The following is a 19,440-nucleotide window of genomic DNA, read 5'->3' as shown; positions in this document are numbered from 1 at the left end:
CTTTGGCAGCCTGAGAAGCGTCTTCAGGTCCTGCCGAAGGGACGCCAGATCGGTGGGGGTTCCTCGTAACCCTCCTTCGGCTTTCGACATGCCCTCTCCCTGTGGTCCTGGGAGTCCGACAGAGGTCTAGACCTAGAGGCGTTATAAGGCAGATCTGACACCCCCTCCACAACACTAGGGGCACTAAATCAACATCACTACACTCACAACACTGATTGGAGAGCGAGCACTTTAGATTCCAATTACTGATGTAATCCACCATAACAGAAAGGGCATTACCTCTCACAGACACTTCCTCTAGGCCCGTAGGCCATACCACAAGGTTAGGCAAAATGACAATTTGTCCAAAATTGCATTTTTCCTAACTATACAAACCTGAGGTCCTTTTACAATAGGAAGGTACTAGCGGCAGCTGGATAGGTCGTAAGCTTTCGAACAAGGGGTTCGGTAGTTAACTGCTTGTCCGAGGCAGGCGCGCGCGCGACTGGGAGGTAAACAAATCACTTTTGCTTTTGGCCCAAGCAAAAACTGCAGAGTGAGGGGTGGCATGAGGTGGGACTATGTGTAAAAGGACCTCAGGTTTGTATAGTTAGGAAAAATGCAATTTTGGACAAATTGTCATTTGTTCCGACACGGCATACAAACCTTCGGTCCTTTTACAATAGGAAGACTCACTTCTTGGTGGGAGGAATCTGAGTCTTTTGTGAACAGACTGGTGTTCGCCCAACCTTGGAAGTCTCCCTGGTCGTAAGAGCGAGGGAGGGATCCAAGCCTCTGTCCGATTGATCGGGGTGTGCACCGCAGGATCAATGGTCAGACCTCTGGACGAGTACTAAGAGAGAGGCAAGCGTATCTCTTCGTACCAGCAATGTAAGAACTTGTTCCTGTACAGGAGCAAATATAAAGTCATGGGTTTGACTCTTGTAGGCATCCACTTCCCCCCCCTTGTAGGAGGAAGTGGTGGATATTCTGCTCCTATCCCTAGTGAAAGGGATAGGATGGGGCTCTGTCATATAGCTCACCTGCATCTCGTCCTCATCCAGCGTAGTGACGACCGTGGCCCTCTGCCCACAGGTAGAGGAGGAGGAAAAGATGGGAAGAGGGAGCCAGTCACTCACTCACACATCCATCCACACAGTCACACCAGGACTCGATGCTGTTTCAGCTGCGAGGGTCTGGGTTAGCTACACAACTTGTTGAGCAGCCACCACGGTCCCAAGGAAAAGGTATCCAAGGACCTGTGGGCAATATCCCGAAGGTAGAAGGACGTAAAGGTGTCTGCGTAGAACAGACCCCTGCCTTCAGGACCTGCGCCACGGAGAAGTTCTTACGAAACGCCAACGAGGGGCCAATACTTCTGAACTTCTGAGCTCTTCTGGACGGGACGTACAGATGTCGTCACTACCATCAGCCTCATACGCCCTCCTGATGACCTCACGCAGCCAGAATGAAAGTGTTCTTGGATACCTTCTTTCTTGGTTACCCGGTGCTAACGAAGAGGCGTCGACACTCAGGCCTGAGGTGTCGAGTTTTCTTCAGATAGCGCCGTAGCGCCCTCACAGGACAAAGCAGCATCTCATCCGCATCATTATCGGTGAAGTCCATTAGGGAGGGAATCGTGAAGGACTCGAACCTGTCGTCAGGGACCGACGGTTTTCTGAGTCTTCGCAACGAAGTTCGGGACGAAATCGAGCGTCAGATCCCCATCCCCTGGAGTGGCGTACATCATAGGAAAGACCATGAAGTTCCCCTACTCTCTTCGCCGATGCCAGGGCCAGCAAGAAGAGGGTCTTGAGGGTCAGATCCCTGTCTGACGACTCTCGGAGTGGCTCGAACGGCGTTCGAGTCAAAACTCCTAAGGACGGAGAGTCACATCCCACGCAGGGGGCCTGAGTTCCCTGGGTGGGCAAGACCTTTCGAAGCTCCTCATAAGCAAGGAGATCTCGAACGAGTTCGAGATGTCCAATCCCCTCAGTTTTCAGGACGAGAGCCAGGGCGGCTCTGTATCCTTTGACTGTGGGGACTGAGGAGGATTCTTCGCTCGGAGAAGAAACACGAGGAAATCCGCTACCTGCTGAAGAAGGGATCTGAGAGGAGATAGACCCCGTCTACGACACCAACCACAGAAGACGGCCCACTTCCCCTGGTACACAGCTGCAGAGGACTGACGGACGTTTCCAGCCATCTCTGTTGCTGCGCTACGAGAAAAGCCTCTCGTTCGCAAGAGATGGTGGATAACAGCCAGCCGTGAAGTCGTAGGGACTGGACTGCTCGGTGGTACCGCTCGACGTGTGGCTGGGCGAGAAGGTTGTGCCAAGGGGAATCTCTCTCGGTTCTCCTGCGAGAAGAGCCAACAGGTCCTGATACCAAATGGCCTGTGGCCATTTGGGAGCCACCAGGATCATCCTGAGATTCGGGGTGACCAGTGCTCGACTGATCACCTTGCGAATCAGGCTGAACGGGGAAAGGGGGCATAGACGAAGAGGTTGTCCCACGGGTGTTGAAGAGCGTCCTCTGCAGCTGCCCATGGGTCCGGCACGGCTGAGAAGAAAACCTGAAGTTTTCTGTTGTGCCGGGTGGCGAACAGATCCACGACTGGTCGCCCCCACAGGTCGAAGAGCCTTTCCGCCACGTCCTGGTGTAGAGACCACTCGGTCCCTATCACCTGATCCCGACGGCTGAGCGTGTCTGCTACTACATTCCTCTTCCCTGGAATGTAGCGTGCCGACAGCTCTATTGAGTGTGCCTCGCCCACTCGTGCACCTGCCGAGTCAACTGGTACAACGGGAGAGACACTAGGCCCCCTGTTTGTTGACGTAGGCCACTACCGTGGTGTTGTCGCACATCAACACCACTGAGTGTCCCATCAAGCGGGTCCTGGAACTCTTGGAGAGCGAGAAACGCTGCCTTGAGTTCCAGTACATTGATGTCAAGGTGCTTGTCGTTCTCGTCCCACACTCCTGAAGTCAGCAACTCCTCCAGGTGTGCGCCCCATCCCTCGGTCGATGCGTCTGAGAACAGCTGCATGTCCGGGGGGGAAGTGCGCAGAGGCACTCCTCTTAAGAGGTTCCTGTCGTCCAGCCACCAGGCTAGGTCCTGCCTCACCTCCGGTGTCAGTGACACTGGAAAGCTTGGGGGATCCGTCGCCTGTGACCAACTCTCCTTTAGTCTCCACTGAAGAGGACCGCAGGTGAAGACGCCGTGAGGGACTAAACTTCTCGAGTGACGAAAGGTGTCCGATCATGACTTGCCATCGCTGAGCTACCTGTTCTGCCGAGACAGGAACTGGTTGGCTGCCTCCCTGAATCTGCTGATCCGCGAGTCTGCGGGGAAGACTCGCCCTGCTACCGATGTCGATCAGCATACCCAGGTTACTTCATCCTCTGCTTGGGCTCGAGATTGGACTTTTCGAAGTTCACAACGATCCCCAGATCGCGACAGAACTCGAGCAGTCGATCCCTGTCCTGTAGCAACTGCGAGCGGGAGCTCGCCAGGACTAACCAATCGTTGAGATACCTCATCAGACGTATCCCGTGCGAATGGGCCCAAGCAGACACCAGAGTGAACACTCGCGTGAACACCTGTGGGGCGGTTGAGAGACCGAAGCAAAGTGCCCTGAATTGGTACACCGTCCCGTCGAGGATGAAGCGGAGGTACTTTCTGGAGGACTGATGAATGGGTATTTGGAAATACGCATCCTTCAAGTCCACTGAAAGCATGAATCGTTCTCCCTGATGGAGTCGAGCACGGAACGTGCCATCTCCATCGTGAACCGGGTCTGGCGAACAAACCGGTTCAGAGGAGAGAGATCTATCACCGGGCGCCAGACCTCCCGTTAGACTTTTCCACCCCAGGAAGAGTCGACTGTAAAAGCCCGGTGACTGATCCGTGACGATTTCTACAGCTCTCTTGCTCAGCATGGTCTTGATCTCCTGTCTCAATGCTACGTCCTTCGATGACCCTGGAACGTACGACTGCTGTTGGACCGGGTTGGAGGTGAGGGGTGGCCGAGATTCGAAGGGTAATAGATATCCCTCCCGAAGGACATCTACAATCCAGGTCTCGGCGCCGTAGCGCTGCCAAGTTGCCCAATGGCTGGCCAGGCACCACTTCCGGCAGCAGGTGAGGGGGAACGCCGTCCCTAGCGTTTCCCCCCTTTCTTCGACTTCTTCCCAGAGCCTCCTCGGGAGAAGGAGGGCTGGGAGGAGGGCTGGTTACGGCTCCCCTTTGTAGAAGTCGAAGAAGACAGAGTCTTTCCCCGGGGCTTCGACGCGACTACCGTCTTAGCCACCGAGGAAGCGCTAGCCGAGCTCTTTGGCTTGGCCGCAGTCCGAGGCTGCCCAGAAGCCTTCGAGACTGCCTGGTGAACCAGACGGTCACTGTCGTCAGTGCGCCGTCTGTCCACCGCAGCGTCCACCATCTCTCCTGGGAAGAGAGACGTGGAACTCCGTAAAGGTCCGTTGCGGAGTCCCAATGCCGCTTCACGCCCGGCCGCCCTGGAAACTCGAGTAAGGACAGCGTCCCTACGTCGGAGAACCAGGTTTGGCCCACAGGTTCACCGTCTGGTGGGCAAGGAAGGAAAGGAATGGCTCTTCCCCCAGACTGGCAAAGTCTCCTAAAGGCCGAGTCATCTTCGGGAGAAATTCCCCCGGAGTTGGCTGCGACCTTAGATACTGTGAGGGACCACAGATCTAACCAGGAGACGGCCTGGAAAGCTGCCATGGCAGTAGATTCCATGACCGAGTGCCTCTTGCTGCGAGAACCATAGGTTCTCGGACAGGAGCTGCTGCAGAGACACACCCGGAGTCAGCCTGGCTAACTCCAGGTTCACCTGTTTGGGTGCGGATCGGGTCCTCAGATGGCACGTAAAAACGCCGCTGTCGCAGCAGAGGAGGTGGAAGCAGCTTGCTCGACCTGCCAGACTTGAGAGAACCGTCTTGCCCGGAGACAAGAGATTCTACCTGGTCCAGCACTGAGTCGGCAAGCTCGGAACGCGGCAAACCCACCGTCGGTCTGGGTTCCCTCTTCGGGCCCCAGAACGACTCGAGCCGGGACGTGGGCTCGGATGGTGGGAGCGGCGATCCTTCCGCAAGGTCGTTGTGCTGACGAATCAGCGCAATTACCCCGGCAAAGTTCCTCTGGATCTCATGGAGCGGGACTGCATCCTGGCGGAGTATAAGTACGTAGGACCATCCAGTCCCTCGAACAGGAGCATCTCCCGAGACCTTCCCCCTCGAGGGGGGGAACAGCGACAGACCCCTCTCGGTCTCTCCAGCACTTGTGCATCGACCTGGCCGGTCCGAGAACCGTGCCTGGTACGTAGGACGTCATGGTGGGATCGTGAGGGGCGCACCCCTCACGATCACTCCTCAATACCTCGCCCCCTCCCGGTGTAACCCGAGGAGGTTGAAGGTATGGGAGAGGCAGACCTAAACGAATCCCTCCTCGCTCGCCTGGAGAAGAAACCAGTGGGCTTGGGAAGACTGCAGGCGATCGTCAACCCGCGGTGGCGATCGAGCTGCAGGCCTAGTTGAGCCGTCTCGCTGTGGAGAACGGCTGGACTGAGAACAGCGGCCCCGTCTCGTGTGTCAGAAGAGCTGGTGCTGGTCGCCGTACCCGATCGCTCTCTGTCAGAGAGTGACGGTTCAGGCGACCGGCGAGCTCCACTGTCACGGTGAGACCGGTGCGTATCCTCACGGCGCGTCACGTCGCTGGTACCAGCCGTGGCTGGTTGCCGGCGAACGGGGGGACCTCTTCCCAGCCTCAGCCCGTGGCCGGTCGTGGACCGTCACGTCCGCCCGGGTAGCCAGCTGCTCGCCGCGAGAGCGAGAGCTGGTCTGGTGAGAGTTGCGTGAGCGCTGCACCAGTCTTCCGCTCCGTGCCGTGAACCTGACGCTGAGCTGGCTCAGAGGTCTGGTTCCTAGCTGCACGGTCGCTGGTAGGCGACCGTACACTCGGTACCTCTCGCGAACGAGAGGCCGAGACGGACCCTGCTGCCGTGGTTGAACCACTAACAGCAGGTGAGGAAGTGCCGGTGTTAGCCGGCACTCCTCTGGTCCCCGTAGTCTTCTTCCTTGCGGAAGAAGAGACGGGTCCTGCCCCCGAAGGAGCAGGGTGATCAGCGGAAGAACCCCCCGTCTCACCGGAGCGAGACGGGCCCGTTAGAAGCGCCCGAAGGAGACTTCTTGGGGGGGGGGGAGGCGACCTTCTTCTTCTTATGGCGGGGGAGCCTTAGAAGAAGAAGGGGAAGAGCGGCAGACGACGACGACGACGACGAAGAAGACGATGAAGACGACGACGACACCTTCCTCCTCTTCTTCTTCTTCTTCGTTCAACCTCCCTCAGGACCGATGTCAGATCTGTCATCCAGGGCGGAGCCGGGGCTGCTGTTGCCGAAGCAACAGGGCCCTGGACGCACCTGTCCGAACAGATCGGCATCGGGAGCAGCGGCGCCTACGAACAGGAACAACGTCAGCAGGTGCAGGCATCACAGGAACTGCAGTGGAGACGGCAGGAGCAGGTACAGAACGGCAGCAGTGGTCGGCAACATCACGTCCGTGAACAGCGGCTGGGCAGGTACGGCAGGCTGTACAGGCGGTCCAGGTGGACGGACCAGCGGCACAGCATCCCTAGGTACTGGTGGGAGGTCCAGGGGCGAGCTCTTCGGGGCACACGAAGTCCGGTCGCGGCAGCACGGGGGCCCCCCCAAACCCAAACAAAAAAAAAACCCAGCGGCGGCATCACTACTCCCCCCGTAGGTACGGCGACTGGCCCCTGCACCGATGTTGTTGGTGTGACAGAGACCGCGTGCGGGGTGTACACCAGGTGAGGAGGTGAAGCATAGCCAGGCTTGAAAGGGTCGTGGTGGTGGTCGTTACCGTAGCATGCGTGACCGCCACAGAGCCAGCGAGATGGTAGAGCAGCCCTGGACACTCGGCACGCCCTGCAGACCCAACGATGCCCACACCTGTACGAGGTCGTCCTTCGCGGCAACCGCAACCTGAGGAAGCAAAGGTCGGTGGGTGATTAGCCGGATTCCTCTACACCCGGCTCGCGCGATGAGGACGAGCGGATAGAGGACCCAGAGTACAAATCAAACATCGACATCGGGGTATCTAGCGCCCTCCTCCACACTCGACAGGTCGGGTGAGGAGAAGGACCTAGAGAAACCCCCCCCCGAAGGGGGAAGGCGCCAAACGTGGGAGCTGAGCGGGCGGCAGGAAAGAAGACGAAGTGTCCGTAACCAAAGGAGTCGCGGGAGAGCTTTCCGACGACTCCTTTGCAGGCCTTCGCTTCTTCCTACCTTCGTACAAGCCCCACTGCGCCTCCGACCAATTACAACACACTTCACAGGGCTCGGCTCGGGTGCATTCGCGTCCCCGACACCGAGCGCACAAAATATGTGGATCAATTTCAGGGAACGAGCGGAACTTACCGCATTTACGCCCTTCGGTACCCGGGCACAATCTCCGGGGGCTAGCGAGGCGTGAGATTCCATGATTGATCAATAATTCACAATGGATGAAAAAAGAGGAAATGATTGTACTTACAATTATGATTCATACACAAACACAACCAAATACTCAATGAAAGCAAACGACGAGAAGCGGGCAGAGAGCGTCGAACACACACGTCCACTCGCTGTGAGGGCCGAAAGCAAAAGTGATTTGTTTACCTCCCAGTCGCGCGCGCGCGCCTGTCGGACAAGCAGTTAACTACCGAACCCCTTGTTCGAAAGCTTACGACCTATCCAGCTGCCGCTAGTACAGCTGCCTATTGTAAAAGGACCGAAGGTTTGTATGCCGTGTCGGAACAAATAAAGTTTACTCTGTTTACTGATCTTGGAGGAAAACCTCCTGATTCTATTACTCTCTAATTTGCGTACATACGAATCATACACCTTCTTTCGGAATCAGTCAATTATTACACTAATTACATTGATGACACATCGTGCATATTAAGTGAGAATATATCGAAAGTTTCGTTATTCTCACCTAACCCCTTGCAGACAACAAAGTCTGAAACTAGTCTAACTAGAATCAGACTTCTTATGTCAAGAAATTCAAAATTAAATCAATTTATGATAGCGTATGCCTAGCCGCAAATCCAAGTTAATAAACCAAAAAGAAAACAACCAAGATACTTAAGCGGCAATGAAGTTCCAAAATCCTAGACGGAGGTAATGAAAACAGGTGTTTACATTACCGGCGACAGAAGAAAATCTGAAGAGAAGATGGCAATGGTTCCTGACACCCGCCTCCCAGCGGCGGGAATGGGTACTAACCACATGGCCGACCACTGCGTGTGCCGGGAGTTTTGAAATTCTGTCGGGCTTCGGAGAATACAGCTATATATATATCTGACAGGTAAGTGTCATGAACAAATAACATATTAAAGAGTTGAATATGAAGTCTAGTTTTATAAGTATATATACTAAGCTAGACTTAAGGCTCAAAATGTCACTAAAACAAACTAAGGTTTCCTCATAATAACCATAATGTATCATATAAAACAAATGGGAATGCAATATACAAATACAACTATTGTTATTCCACAACCCAAATATCATTATATACCCAACCTGACTTATATGGGCCTAATGATGAACCTTATTCATATGGAACAAGTCTACAGGGGTCATTTGACTTGAAATTCAAGCTTACAAATACATATGGTGTTCATTAGAAAGAGGTGGAAAGGAAAATACAGAAAGAATAGATGTCACTTACTCAAAAAAATAAATATGATATAGTTATGATACAATAAAGTTTGTTCCTAATTACCTGGTAGATATATATACAGTGGTACCTTGAGATACGAAAGGCTCAACTTACGAAAAACTCGAGATACAAAAGCCAATGCGAAAAATTTAACGGCTCTACATACGAAAAGTTTTCAAGATACGAAAGGTTTCTGAAAGTCCGAGATTCGCCCGATAACAATTTTGAAACTCGTGCCGCGCACCGCCATCTTAGTTCTAGCAGACTCGCCACCATCCTCCTGCTCTCCCATTGGTTCCTGATGCTAGCCACCGCCATGAGATCCTTCTCTCCTATTGGACAGCATCCCTCGCATCATGCATCTTATACGTTACGTATGTGGTGGCGTACCTACCCCAGCCACTTCGTACCAGAATCTTCATCGTACGCACACAGCATTTGTTCGGTCCAACGATTTCGTTTAGTAACGTAAATTCGTTAGTGATTTCGCTGTGCTACTTTTATCGTGTTGCGTGAGAACCTAATTAGTATACGTACTACATAACTTAACCCTTTACTGCCGACTAGACGTATTTTACGTCGACATTTTTTGTCTCCCGTGTGCCGACTGGACGTATTTTACGTCGACATACAAAAGTTTTTTTAAAAATTCGCGGAAAAATACTTTTAGGCCTACTAGCCGAAAACTCTTGAATCACGCGCCTTGGGGGATGCTGGGAGTTCACGGATCAAGGTGTTGTTTTGTTTACAATCGTTACGCAGGCGCGCAAGCGCGAATTTCTTTCTTGCCGCACTAAAAAGTATCTGTGACACATCTCGGAAATTATTTCGTCACTTTGACATAATTTTTGTACCATTTTAAATTAGCCATTACATGGAGTATTATATATAAAAATGTGTGCATTTTTATGTAGAATACAACAAAAAAATACTCATGATTGTAGCTTTTATCAGTTTTGAAATTTTTCATATAAATAACGATAAGTGCCAAAATTTCAACCTTCGGTCAACTTTGACTCTACCGAAATGGTCAAAAAACGCAATTGTAAGCTAAAACTCTTATATTTTAGTAATATTCAATCATTTACCTTAATTTTGCAACTAATTGGAAGTCTCTAGCACAATATTTTGATTTATGGTGAATTTATGAAAAAACTTTTTCCTTACGTCCGCGCAGTAACTCTTCCGAAAAAAAATCATACATGCGATTGTGGTAATGTTAGCACCATTTTAAAATTAGCCGTTAGCATAAAAGTTTTATATATGGAAATGTGCACAATTTCATGCACAACACAACTAAAAACCAAACCCATGGTTGTAGCTTTTATCAATTTTGAAATATTTTCATATAAAAAATGATAAGTGACAAATTTATACCTTCGGTCAACTTTGACTCTACCGAAATGGTCGAAAAAAAAAAAAAAAAAAAAAAAAAAAAAAAAACGCAATTGTAAGCTAAAAAACGCTTATATTCTAGTATATTCAAGCATTTACCTTCATTTTGCAACTAATTGGAAGTCTCTAGCACAATATTTCGATTTATGGTGAATTTATGAAAAAAATTACATTTTCTTTATGTCTGCGCGGTAACTCTTCCGAAAAAATCATACGTGCGATTGTGGTAATGTTTGCACCATTTTAAATTAGCCGTTACATAAAGTTTTATATATAAAAATGTGCGCAATTTCATGTAGAATACAACCAAAAATAATTGAAGGTTGTAGCTTTTCTCATTTTTGAAATATTTGCATATAAATCACAATAAATAGAAAAAAAACCAAGTTCGGTCAACTTTGACTCGACCGAAATGGTCGAAAAATGCAATTGTAAGCTAAAACTCTTACAGTCTAGTAATATTCAGTCAATTATCTTCATCGTGAAACAAATTCGAAGTCTCTAGCACAATATTTAGATTTATGGTGAATTTAAAAAAAAACTTTCCTTCCCTCCGCGCGCGGATTCTCCGCCACAAATCTCCGAAATGCGTACGTCCCATTCTCGGAATATTTGCTCCGTTTCATATTAGGCATTTCATATTTTTTTATATATGAAAATGTGCGCAATTTCATGTAGAATAAAACGAAAAATATTTGAAGGTTGTAGCTTTTCTTATTTCTGAAATAATTGCATATAAAAAATAAAAAATATATATAAAAAAATTCTACATTCGGTCAACTTTAACTCGTCAGATATGGTCGAAAACTGCAATTGTAAGCTAATACTCTTACAGTATAGTAATATTCAATCATTTGTCTTCATTTTGAAAGAAATTGGAAGTCTCTAGGACAATATTTAGATTTATGGTGAATTTTTGAAAAAAATATTTGTTTACGTCCGCACGTTACGAATTCATGCATTATTTTGTGATAATATTTTCTCTGTGATGCTTTTATCGATTTACAATGTGTTATATACCAAAATGATTGCAATTTAGTGTACATTACAATGAAAAAAAAAGTAACTTGTTACCTTTAACCGTTTTGCGCAGAGCGATTTCAATACAATTATATACGAAATTTCATTTTTTGCGCTATCATATATCGCATTATTTGTATATGATACTGATAATATTTTTCATTTCTGATGGTTGCATACTAAACTTCAGCCAATGACAAAAAAAGGAGCCAAAAATGAACTCTTAATCTTGAAAACTAAGCGCGCTGTGATTTTTTGAAAAAAATATTTTTTCCGCTTCCGCGCTCACTCTGAAACACCTCCGGCACACGGGAGACAATTTTTTTTTTACCGCTTCGGCGTTTAAGGGTTAATTGCGTACAGTATAGTCTTGGTCCCAAGAAAGTATTTTCTCCAAAGTTAGAAATTAAGGCCAAATATGAAATTTTCCTTATTAAAATGAAGTTTTATTGTATACTTACCGAACAATTATACAGCCGTGATTTCCACGAGCGGCAGGAGACTAAATTCAAATTTAGCGCGTAGGCGTCGCCAACACTAGTGGTGATGACGTCATCTCCCTCCACTCGCGGGAGAACCAGGTACAACTGCCCAGGTGAATCCAATTCTTTCTGCCCGTCCGTCCACCTAATGGGAGGAGGGTGGGTATAATCATAATTGTTCGGTAAGTATACAATAAAACTTCATTTTAATAATGAAAATTTCATTTTTATTGTAGTGTCTTACCGAACAATTATACAGCTGATTACACATTTATGGGAAGGTGGGATTCAGTGGACTACTAGTATTTCTAAATGGTTACATTTATTATAATACCAGTAAAAACTTGAGGTGTCTGTTGTACCTTACCTTGTAAGAGAGCTACAGCAGACTGTTACTGCCTCTGGTCGGTGCTCTTCTTACTATTGTAGAGGAATTGGAATTTGACCAAAGTTAACCTCTACAGGAGTGGAATCCTTCCATAGTTCAAGCGAGTCAAGGCTGACTGACGGAGGATAGTAACAACAAAGATTGCCCTTGCCCTGGGCTAAGACCAGAAATTCAATCATACAAATATTTGTCACCAACACCAGATTTAAAAACATATATACCCAACCATTATAAAATCTGACCTAACAGACTGGTGAGTATCCCAGGTACTCAGTACCCTCAGCTTCCCTTGAACTCGACAACTTATTTCAAGGTGAAAAGTTAGCATAGAGGTGACGACCCCTGTGCCGTTTCTCCCAACACCATGCCAGAAACCGCCACCGGACCTAACGTTCTACAATTCTCGAAAACCGTTTCTATCTCTTTGAGATAATGACTCGCAAAAACCGAATTCGATCTCCAGAACGTGCTCTGAAGAATCGAAGCTAAAGATAAATTCTTTCTAAATGCTAAAGAAGTTGCCACTGCTCTAACCTCGTGAGCTTTAACTCTCAGAACGGAAAGATTGTCGTTCTTGGACTGCGAGTGAGCTTCCCTGATAAGCTCTCTAATAAAGAACGATATAGCATTCTTAGAAAGAGGACGAGAGGGATTTTGAACAGAGGTCCAGAGCTTAGAAGATTGTCCTCTAACATCCTTAGTGGCAAGAAGATACTGCTTAATAGCCCTGACTGGACATAAGAGCCTTTCTTCCTTCTCATGTCCAAGCAAATCAGATAAGTTCCTAACCACAAAACTCCTCGGCCAAGGATTAGATGGATTCTCGTTTTTGGCTAGAAAGGTCAAAGATACCGAAAACACAGCATTGCCTTGAGAGAAACCGACTCTTTTGTCTATAGCGTGCAATTCGCTGACTACGCTTAGCGAAGCTAGTGCAATGAGAAAAAGTGTCTTCTTAGTCAAGTTCCTGAGTGAAGCCGACTTCAAAGGCTCAAACGGTGGCCCCATGAGGAACTTAAGCACCACATCTAAGTTCCAAGCCACTGTATCCTGCAGGAGCTTAGTGGTTTCGAAAGACCTAATGAGGTCCGACAGATCTGTATTGGAGGAAATATCCAAACCCCGATGTCGAAAAACCGAAGAAAGCATGGCTCTATATCCTCTGATCGTCGAAAGAGCCAGTTTCTTAGAGTTCCTAAGAAATAGAAGAAAATCAGCTATTTCCGTTAAAGAGGTCGCAGAAGTAGAGACTTTAGCACCTCTAAACCACTCTCTGAAGATTCTCCACTTCCCTTGATAGAGTTTGTTAGAAGACTCTCTCCTACAATGAGCGATAGCTTCTGCAGCTCTTCTTGAAAACCCTTTCGCTCTGACAAGATTCCGGACAGTCTGAACCCTGTCAGAGCTAGAGCGGACAGGTTTTGGTGGAACCTCTTGAAGTGAGGTTGTTTGAGAAGCCACTTCTCTGGAGGAAGAAGTCTGGGGAAGTCTACTAACAACTGGCAGAAGGTCTGGGAACCACTCTTTCCTCCGGGCCAAAAGGGAGCAATTAACGTTAGTGTTACATTGCTGTGCGACATGAACTTGTTCAGCACCTCTCTTATTAGACCGAACGGAGGGAATGCATTAGCTTCCAGACCCGACCAATCCAACAGCATTGCGTCCACCGACCAAGCTAGAGTATCTGGAACTGGAGAACAAAAGAGAGGAAGACGGTTGTTCCTTGATGTCGCGAACAGGTCTATGGACGGTCGTCCCCAAAGGCGCCAAAGTTTCTGACAAATCTTGTTGTCCAAAGTCCACTCTAGAGGTAACACTTGCTGTTGACGACTTAGCTCGTCCGCCATCTTTCCCAGAAAAAATCTCGGGACTAGCTGAACCTTCGCTTCGTTTGACCACAGGAGGAGATCCTGGGCTACTTCGTATAGAGAGAAAGACTAAGTCCCCCCCCTGTTTCCGCATGTACGAGAGAGCCGTGGAGTTGTCGGAATGCACTGCACTACCTGACCTACTAAGCTCCGAAACTGTCTGAGCCCCAGGAAAATTGCTAAAAGTTCCTTTACATTTATGTGGAACTTTTTCTCCTTCTCCGACCAAGCTCCTGAAGTCCGTTGATTTCCCAGCAGGGCTCCCCAACCTGTGTCCGATGCATCGGAAAAGAACTGTAGGTTCGGGAGGATGGGTCGTAAATCTAACCCTTCTTCCAACCTTGCCCGAGAGAGCCACCACCTTAGGTCCTCTTTTATTTGATCTGTGACAGGAAAGGTAATCGAGTCTGGTTGCGTCTTCCTGCACCAAGAGGCTCTCAGAAAAAACTGCAGAGGTCTCATGTGCAGTCTTCCCAACGTCACAAATTTCTCCACTGACGTCAATTTGCCCAGGAGCCTCATCCACTGATTGGCAGAACTTACCTTTTTGTCCAAGAACTCCTGAACTGTCTCCAGACAGCCTTGGACCCTCTTCGGGGACAGAAAAGCCCGAAAAACTTGAGAATTCAGTCATCCCCAAATAAAGGATGCTCTGAGATGGAACCAACTGGGACTTCTGTTTGTTGACCAGAATTCCTAACTTTCTGGCAAGATCCAGAGTTGTTCCAAGGTCCTTCATGCACCGACTCTCTGATTCCAACCAGAGAAGCCAATCGTCCAGATAGAGGGAGATTCTTAACTCCTAAAATGTGCAGCCAGCTTCCTATCGGGGATAGAACCCTGGTGAAAACTTGAGGAGCGGTCGCCTGTCCAAAGCAAAGCGCCCGAAACTGAAACACCTTGCCTTCGAACATGAACCTCAGGTTCTTCCGAGATTCGCGATGTATCGGAATGTGAAAATAAGCGTCTTGCATGTCCAGAGAAACCATCCAATCCCCCTGTCTGAAGGACTCCAGAACCGACCGAGTGGTCTCCATATGAAATTTTGTCTTCTGGACATGCAAGTTCAAGGCGCTCACATCCAAACTGGCCTCCAGCCCCCTGATGACTTGGGAACTACAAAAAGGCGATTGTAAAAGCCTGGAGGAAAATCCCCTTCTATCTGTTCTATAGCTTCTTTGAGAACAAGCGCTTCCACTTCCGCGGCTAGCGCCAGAAATTTGTCTGAGCCCGGAGAGTATGCCTGGAATGGAATTGGCACAGGTGAGAGCGAGCGAGGTGAAACGAGAGGAATACGATAGCCGAACTTGAGTACTTGCACTACCCAGGCTTCTGCTCCTCTGTTTTCCCATTCCTCCCAAAACAGAGCCAGCCTGGATCCCACTGGTGCATGAAGAACCGAGCTTTCATTTGGAAGGTTTGTTAACCTTGGCCGAGGTCTTTGACTGAGGTTGCAAATTTGACTTCGGCCGAAAGAAGCGCTTGGGTTTTCTCCCTCGAAAAGGCGAGGAGAAACCGAAGGAACAGTCTCCAAAGGAGCTTTAGGTCTCTTAGTAGACTGTGCCAGTAAATCCGAAGTAGATTTCTTATCTAGCGCCGACGAAATTGACAACACTACATCGTCTGGAAAGAGGTTATCTTTCACAAAAAGGAAGCAAACAAGAGAGCAGACTTCTGTTGGGAAGTAACCCTTTTAGAAGCAAAGGAGCACCAAGTTGCCTTTTCTTAAGGGTACCAAAGGCGATGACGAAGCTAACTCATCACATCCATCCCTAATGGATTTGTCCGCACAGGACAGAACACCAATCCAATCCTTCATAACTCCAACTCCTGTGAAAGAGAAGGACAGTCTTCGATCTTGGCCGCTAAAGCGCCAATAGACCAATCAAGGAAGCTAAAGACTTCCAAAAGTTTAAATTGGTTCTTTACAACGTGGTCCAACTCAGGCGCTGTAAAGAAAACTTTCGCTGCGGCGAAAGCAGATATTCTAGAGGAGTCGATTAAACTGGAGAAGTCTCCCTGGGAGGAGGCAGAAAACTCCCAGAGAAGGAGCTTCCCCAGTTACATAAAACCTATACCTCTTACGAAGCAACTTAGAGGGAGGGTAAGCAAACAGCGCCTTCCCTAAGTCTCTTTTCATAGACATCCATTTCTCCGTCTCTTTCAACGAATGTCTAAGCGCTTTAGATAGAACAAGTTTTGGGAGGAGAGGGTCTGAAGTTTTCCTCCTCATCAAAAAAGTCGAAGTTTGGGAGCGCGGAGCCGCTTTCTCAAAATAATCTGGATAAGATACCAGAAGAAATCTAAGGAGACGTGAATAACACGAAAGGTGATGTGAATCCTCCTCCTCTACTTCTTCCTCATTCTTCGATACCGCTGAAGAAGTAGACGGGACTACAAACCGGATCTGAAGGTTTCGAACCACCCTTGGACTCATTCATCCAGTTGGTTAACATCTCTAACGCTTGCGCAAAGGCGCCAGAGACGAATCAAAAACAGTTAACGTAGGCTTGGAAGAGCCTAAATGTTCAGCAGGAGGCGGAAAAACTACTTGCGCCTCGCTCGGAGCCGCCGAAATTTGAGGCGAAACAGGCGCATCAGGCGTAACAGACGAGGGTAAGCTGCCTAAAGAAAAACACCCTTTCCAAGAAAACTGCTAGCTACAGCACTAAAACCACAATCTCTACTAGTAGATGGAGCCGAAAAAGGCACAGATTGAGGCGACGAACGAGCCGCTAACGGCTGAGGCGCAACCCTACTCTCAGGCTCCTTATACCGCTTGACTGGAAGAGGCGAAGAATCAGCGCCTGAACGCCTCTTTAAGGGACGCGAAACGGGCAAATTTCGCCAAGAGCGCCGCGCGACCGGAGACGAATTGCTTGAATCATTCGAAAGGCGTCTAACCGCAACACCTTTCCAACGCTTAACCGAGCCCTGTTGAGGCGCAACAGGCTCAACAAGAGAGGCGCCTGTCTGTGGGCAAATCCCGATCGACTCCCTTGGACTTCCGGTATGTCTTCTCCCCGGTGCGGGGGAGCTGGACAGTGACCTTTGTCTAGGAGACGTGTCAGGACAGACAGACGCACCCTCAACTACACTCTTACCTGAAGCCGCTTTCTCCAAAAACGTCTTAACCGAATTACCAAGTTGCATAACCGTATTCGCTAGTACCGAAAATTTCTGATCGAACCTCGATTCCAGACTGGCAATGGTGTCGGAAGAAACTACACGGGAAGCCGGAGAAGTGGGATTAGTAGGAGGAATAGGAGGTGTAGTTAAAGGAGACATAACAATTTGAGGAGAAACAGAAGGAACAGATGCATCGCAAGACGAAGCAGAGCTAAGCTTACTTTCCCTAAGCGCTGCTTTTCTAATTCTGTCTTTAGCTAATTTCTCCGAGTATGAACTAAAAAACTTCCATTGAGAATCAGTCCAATCACTACACTCGTTACATGTTCGATCTGCTGAACAAACCTGTCCCCTACACTTAACACATTTAGTGTGAGAATCATACTCTAACTTGGATAATCTAGTTTTACATCCTGAGATGCAAAACCTAACTCCCGACGGACTAGAATCCGACATGGCAACGCATATGCAAAATAACAACAACGCCAAAAAAGAGTACTTCACCAATTCCGAAGATCAAATCACAAGAAAAAAGCGAAGCAAAGTCATCCAACCGCACCGACCACCGATGTTCACCGGACGCCGGCAGGAAAAGAATTGGATTCACCTGGGCAGTTGTACCTGGTTCTCCCGCGAGTGGAGGGAGATGACGTCATCACCACCAGTGTTGGCGACGCCTACGCGCTAAATTTGAATTTAGTCTCCTGCCGCTTGTGGAAATCACGGCTGTATAATTGTTCGGTAAGACACTACAATAAAATTTAAGATTTAAACAGAGGGGAGTGAAAACGGTGTCAAACGTAGTGCAAATCTCACCAAAACTCGTTCAACATTTTTACTTACAACTCGAAGTATTTAGAAGATTGACGCCATCTCAATGTTTACGGAGTCGCTTGTGTCAATAAACTAACCATTTCCTGTGATAAATCCGCACACCACTTGTACCCACAGATGCTGGGGCACTTTCATCACAACAATCGGAAAACTTTTCCTCACCGAGTAAACAACTGTTTTGTAGAAGACGATGACGAAGAGTGCACTTCGATAATTTTTTAAATAAATAGTAAAACATCAATATTTTACATATTTATGATGATTAATTTGAAAATATTCGTTATTGAAAAAGTAACTTGATTCTGACTCAAATTTAAGTAATTATTTTTTGGAATTAGAACGTTCTTTTAAGTCCTGTATTATGACGTCACGACATCTTGACTTTCGTACCTATTGTAAATAATTGCTTTACTCAACTTTCTTGCAGAACAGTTTACCAGTTATTCATGCAGATTATCAGCTTTTCATGTAATTGGTATAATCGTAATGCGCATATATATCTTTATTATTTACTTTTTGGATATATGAAGATGTTTTACTGCCGGATTATTGCCGTAGTGTGACGCAATCGTTTTCGGTCCCTGCGCCTCTGTTTTTGCACCATAAGAAATTATGGGGCCGAATTTGCAATGACCAGAAAGTCGCTAAAAGAGGAAAGTTACCATTGAGGGGCATATGTTTTGACTGAGAAAAATGATATTGTTATGATACAATAAAGTTTGTTCATACTTACCTGGCAGATATATATATAGCTGTATTTTCTGAAGTCCGACAGAATTTTAAAAACTTCCGACACACGCAGTGGTCGGCCAGGTGGTAGTACCCATTCCCGCCGCTGGGAGGCGGGTATCAGGAACCATTCCATTTTCTATTCATAATTTTTTATTTCCACTGTCCCCTGAGGGGAGGTGGGTGGGTACTTGATTATATATATCTGCCAGGTAAGTATGAACAAACTTTATTGTATCATAACAATATCATTTTGTTCATGAAACTTACCTGTCAGATATATATATAGCTGAATCCCACCTTTGGAGGTGGGAAGGGACAGAATAGAAGGATTTTGGGAAACAAATGCATGCAGATGATTTACATCTTGGTTCCACCTGTTAGCATAGCTGACTTCGTGATTACTGTCACCCAGGTCTGCTTCTGCTTTACTAGAGTTGCCAGCGAGGTAGAGACCTATAAAGCTGGTGCACTCCAGATGATCTGTCAACGGGGGCGTGACCACAATGTGACTAGACCATATTGACCATACCATGAGGGCTAAGAAGTAAAATAAATATATATATATAAAATATATATATCACCACCTGACCAACCTAGCCAAAGTTAAGGGTGTGTTTAACTAAGGCTAAGAGTTAAGAAGTCGCCGTTGTCGGCGACGTCAACAACTAAATTAAGAGCTCTTCCTAACCATTTTCTACAGGATTAGGATGAGTGGTACTTCTTGCCCCAAGATTGTGTCTGCAGACACGTATGGCCCTAGCGAGCAGCAGATCTCATATGCCATCGTTCACATCTCGCAGGGAGTGTGAAGTGAACACAGAGTTGCTTCGCTAAAACATGGTACTCAGGATGTTGCTGAGTGCCATGCTCTG

The sequence above is a fragment of the Macrobrachium nipponense genome, chromosome 12 (genome assembly GCF_015104395.2).
Source record: "Macrobrachium nipponense isolate FS-2020 chromosome 12, ASM1510439v2, whole genome shotgun sequence".
Lineage (NCBI taxonomy): Eukaryota > Metazoa > Arthropoda > Malacostraca > Decapoda > Palaemonidae > Macrobrachium > Macrobrachium nipponense.
This window is presented reverse-complemented; position numbering follows the sequence as displayed.